Source organism: Primulina huaijiensis, chromosome 16 (assembly GCF_012295235.1).
Source record: "Primulina huaijiensis isolate GDHJ02 chromosome 16, ASM1229523v2, whole genome shotgun sequence".
NCBI lineage: Eukaryota > Viridiplantae > Streptophyta > Magnoliopsida > Lamiales > Gesneriaceae > Primulina > Primulina huaijiensis.
In genome coordinates, this window is record NC_133321.1 from 2,458,143 (window position 1) to 2,464,142 (window position 6,000).

Here is a 6,000-nt window from a genome sequence, read left to right on the forward strand (position 1 = left end):
TTCGAGATAAACATTTTAGCGAAAATGAAAATGTGTATATTGAAGAGGTGGCGGAAAAGCTAAAAGAAAAATACGAGAAGTTACTATAAATTTGGAAAAATTGAAATCTACATGTTTGTATTTTGGTGATATTGTACATTGGCCAGCATGATAAAAGATCGTTCCTCAAGTTGACGATATGCTTTTGAGCTTAGTAGAGGATTTTGATTTGTTTAGCAAATATCTTTGGGGTATGATAGTCTATAAGAAAGTGCTTAAGAGTTTAAAGCGAGATTTAACTGCTAAAAAAATATTATGGAATATGGAGCCTTTACTTTGAATGGATTTGTTAATTTTTTGCAAGTAAGTAAGATATTTTATTGTTTTGTATTTATTTAGTCAACATATTTAATGTCAACAAAGGTGGATGATGGCAGGGACAAATTTAATTTGCTAGTTAGATGTTGGCATTTAATGAGGTGGAGAACACGTTTTTTGGCATCGACTTTGAAATATGCATTCAGACGATAGATGCATTCCTTCATAATTTAAATATCCTCTTTATCGAGTTCTTTCTCTTATCTTATAGCATTTGAATGCTTAGTTCTATAATATTTGTGATGTGTTTGTTCTCATGTATTAAGAGAGTATGTGATCTCTTTGGAAACACAGTGAATGATTGTACACTATAAAATATTATAGTGAAATTTTTTTTATCTTTCTCGTGGTTTTTACATTAATAATTTTTAGGAGTTTTTCACGTAAATCTTGGTGTTCGATTTTATTTTTTATTTTCATATTTATATCTCAAGTTGCCGCACGTGGGACCAACAAGTGGTACCAGAGCCTTGGCTTGAAATTTCTTAAAATTCTGAGTATACTCTGTGGTTGCAGCCTTGTTTGATCTTCCACATCAGAAAAGAAATTTTTTGAGATCTTTTTAGGCGGAATTATTTTGTCAAGTCTGCTAAATTGTTGTAGACATAATGCGGGCAGTTACGAGATAACAAGATTCAATGGAAGCAATTTTATGCTGTATAAAATAAAGATACAAGCAGTTTTAAGAAATGACAATTGCTTGGCGGCTATTGGAGATAGACCGGTGGAAATGACGGACCATAGAAAGTGGATGATATGAATGATAATGTTATTGTCAATTTACACTTGGCTATAACAGACGAAGTACTGTCAAGTATCTATGAGATAAAAACAGCAAAATTTATCTGGGATACTCTGACGAAGATGTACGATGTCAAGTCACTACACAATAAGATTTCTTAAAGAGAAGACTTTATACTCTTCGGATGACGGAATCCTCATAGATAACCGACCATATTAATACACTAAATACTCTATTTGCCCAACTCACTTCGAGGGGGCATAAAATAAAGGAAAATGAACGTGCATCGCTTCTACTTCAAAGTCTACTAGATTCATATTATCAACTTATCATCAACTTAACAAACAATGTTCTTATGGGCTCTCTCAAATTTGACGATGTCTTACCTGTGGTTCTAGGAGAAGAAATTCGGCGCAAGAACAAGGAAGATATTTTGGTAACTTCGATACCGATGATAAGAGGAAGATTTATGGACCGTGACTCCAGTGGGAGCCAAAGACGAGGTAGATCAAAGTGGATAAGTAAGAAGAAAAATATTTACTACTTTAAATGTGGCGGTAAATGTGTTGGAACATTTCATTTTCGCAATATTGATTTTGATGTTAACTGAAACGTCTACCGTTTTAAAAGTGCGGAAATATATATATTTTTTTAGAAAGCTCTCATTTTGAAATAAACATATAAATATATCGTATGTATGCAATCCTACTTAAAAACATCATTTAAAAATTATCATAAACAATTACCACTAAAAATATAGCGGAGTAAAGAAGAAAAAAAACGAGTAAAATCCTAACATCAAGCAGTAAAATAAACAGCGTATAAAATTCTCATATCCTCTTCAATAACATAAAATCATAAATGTGCGGAAAAATCAGAAGGTCATAGGGTCGTGTCGCCCACCAAGTCTACTGACTCAGAGTCCAGCACCTTTAATCTTCTCGACATCGAACTCACCTGCATCACACACGCATAGTGAGTCTAAAGACTCAACACACCTGTACCATAAATAACAAACAAATACCTATATATAGCACACAACAGTGAAAAAAATCATAATCAACATATCTTTCATGAACTTTAAAAGCTTAATGCAAACGTGTCATATGCAATCGTGACGTGTCAAAACAGCTCATCGTTAATCATCATTCATCATTCATAGGTGAATTCAGTTCATTAGAGGTGACTATCGTACATCATCATTTACGATGGATCAATCATATATAGAACCGCGGTACCCGGCGGCTGTCGGACATCAGTGACAAGATTACCCATCCACTGTGCCTAGGTCTCATCATCAGCATTTACATATACATTTTAAACATTTACACATAATTCGATAGCCACAACTAATTTTCATAATTCAAAACATTATCATTTACATCACTTATAAAAATCATGCACAAATGCAATTTTCTTTAAATTCAAGCATGCAACGTATATTTTCATAAAATCTTAAAAATCGTGAAGCATGATGCATAAACATTTAAAATATCATAAATTTGTGCTCAGGGCGCTGCCAGGACCAAAATCTTACCTCGGGTGCAAAATGACCATTTTGGCCCTGGAGACCCAAAAATTACCGTTTCACTCTTGAACCTCTAAAATTGACCCGAAGCTTACCAAACTCCTTAAAATGTCCCAAAACATTTTTATAAGCATCCCTAGACGTAAACTCAAGCCCATTTTACAACTTAATCGTTTCGTTTTAAAACTTGAACCGGGGTCCCGGTTTTAACCCGAATCGACTCGAAACTTAACCGAATTTTACCAAACTTAAAACATGACTTAACAACACCATACCAGACCTGAATTCACCCAATTCGAATCCCTTAGAACCCTAAAAACCTTGCTGGTATGCTGCTGGAAATTACAGAACATGCGCGCCTCTACCCTAGTGCACGAACCCTCTGTTGTTTTGTTCTTAGCCTAGACCCGATGAGTCAGCCATGGCTCAGCCACCCCTAGACCACCTTAGGACTACTCTGGATCCCAGTAACCCACGCAAATCATCCCGTGCAAGCTGCAGCCCCCTACAAATCGCTATTCTCCCAAAACAGCTAAACTGAAGCAAAGCCTCTACCTTCTCGATCCAAAGCGCTTGGGATGGTTCCAGCACGAGCTGAGACATTCCAAGCCTTGTCTCAGACCCACCAGGGTCTGGTCTAAGCCTCAGCGAGGTCCCTGGAGTGCTGGTTGAACCCTGCATGCTGAAAAACCAAAGATCGAGCCACCCCCAATGAACCCTCCTCTCGTCCCTTCGCCCGAATGAGTCCAGCAACTTTCTAAACACCATATCAATCCCTTGACACCAAGTACAGTCCCTTAACAACCAACAGCCGCAGCCCCTTGCACAGCAACCAGGAAAACGTGAGCAATACCGAAAAAAAAGAAGCATGAAAAAAATCGAAAGCTTTGAATCCTTGTTGCTAGATCGAGAGTTTTCATGCAAAAGCATTCAACAGCATATATAACGTGTTAGATGCAAAAAAAAATAGATCCAATGCGTGCCTGATGATGTATAAACACGATGAGATCGAAGAACGAACGCCGGAAGAATTATTCTTTGCAAGAATAGAGGAGACCGAAGCTTTCTTGATGAAATGCTCTGAAAACCGAAAGAATATGTGTCTGAAATGGTGGGTGTCAGCTGGAGGGGAGTGGCTAATGATTAGGTTTAGGTTAATGGTAATTATGTATTATTTAAATGGTTAACAAATAACTTAATGGGCCTTAATTTGCTAATTAACTTTTTAAAAAGAGTTTTAAGTCCAATAAGCTTAAAAGTAGGCCCATTAAATTCAAACACACTCACGCAAAATATTTCGTGTTGGTAAGTTTTTGAAAATATTAGCCGAACCCTCAAAAAGTCTCCCGATTCAATAAAATTTGCGTACCGTTAAAAATAAAATCATGCGATTAAAAATGCCTTATAAAATCCCATTTTTGAAAATTATCCTTAAAACACCCTATATTAATTAATAAAAACAAATAATGTAATAAAAATAATTTTCCTGAAAATTCTCCGGTCTCCGTTCCTCGTTCGAGCGTGAAATGCATCTAGAAGCCCTAATGCATGAACTTTTAAAATTTCATGAAGTAAATACTACCATGCATGAATTATGCATAACATGTATAAAAATACTTAAACACATAATTTAAAATAAAATCCTAGATTGCATGCATTCAGGTTACGTGAATTAAATTCATGGACCTTACATTAACAAAACTTGTTATTGTGTTTCTAACATATTTACTCAAGTGTGAAGTTATTAAAACAAGAAGCAAACTGAAACTGAATTCTGCACATACTGAATTTTTGGCAATCTTTGGTATTTGGATGATATCTCTCAATTGAATGATTCAAATGACAATCCGCCAACTAGTCTAATAAGAAAACTTAATTTGGAACAAGTCGTATTTCACGTCAGTTGGGCAAATTCGGATGTTATCAAGGTCTAAATGATCGCTGAATTACCTAACTGATTGCACAAAAACAGCAATCAGTTGGGTCTGAGCAGTTGCGGTATTGTGGTCATATATCTCAGCTCTATTATTGAAATGAAGTGATTCAGTAAACGTTGGAAAGATAAGACAATGATCTACAAATCATCTTCAGAAGCCAAAGTCTGAATCGAAGCTTAAGATGCTGATAAATGACAATGGAGCTACTGGTTATGTACAATCTGAAATCAGCTAGGCTGATTTCAACACACCAACTGAACTGAACCGAACCAACAGCTGACCAACTGAACTGAACTAGCTGCTGACCAACTGAACTGAACCAGCTGCTGACCAACTGAAACTGAACCAGTTGATCTAAACCAGAGCAGTTGAACGAACCAGATGAAACTGAACCAGACTAGTTGAACTGAACCAGACTAGCTGAACTGAACCAGTTGACCACTCGGGAAAATTTTCAGCAAGGCTAATTTGACCGTTGCAATTTCAGAAACAGAACAAAAACTTTCCAACCGGTCATATTCTTGTGTCTAACATATATATTATTGTTGGAGCCTATAAATACAACATCTTGAATATCTTTGAAGAGGATTCAAAGCATGGGCAATTTACATGAAGTAATCAGCTAGTTGAGAGTAGAAGCCCTTGTGTGAGGATACATTTGAGATGTACAATGTAAAGGAAAAATTCCTCACACACAATCACTCACACATATACAAGAGAGTTGAACTTCAAAGATTAGTTGAGTGAGTCTTGCACAAAGACAATAAACTTGTGTATGTAGTCTTTGCATATGAGACATTAAACAATATGCTGATTGTGAGGTGCTGCCTACAATCTTGAGTGCTAGGAGTCTAGTTAGACAGTAGCGTAAGTCCTAGCTGAATGGGTTTGTACAAGGAGTTGTTTAAATCAAAGTATTCTCGTGGATCCTTCCTAAGGGGAAAAAAGGGTGACATAGGAGCATTTGAAGTCTCCGAACATCCATAAACAAATTCGTGTCTATTTGTTTATTGTATTTACTTATCATTTTCATAGTTTTAAAGATGCATTGTTGAAGCATTTTATGCGTTCTTCAAATACCAGATTATTGCATACTAAGTGTTTGATAAAATGCTTCAACTAAAATATTTTTACTCATTCAACTTTCATATATTTTAAATGCTTTACAAAATATTTAATAGGTTTCTACGAAGGATTATTTCGAGTGTCTTCCGCTTGGTTTGAAAACCAAACTCGATTAAATTCATCATTGTTCAATATTTCAATAACCGAGCTATTGTAGCTCAACGCTTTACCTCCTAACCGATTCTAACGAAAGGACACTTCAAGAAAGAGTGTACGAGTATTGAGAAGAGTTCTCAAGGAAATGTGGTCAGTACTTCAGACGATGGTGAAATATTATTCAGTGAAGCGACAATAGTTGTAGAAGGCATGCA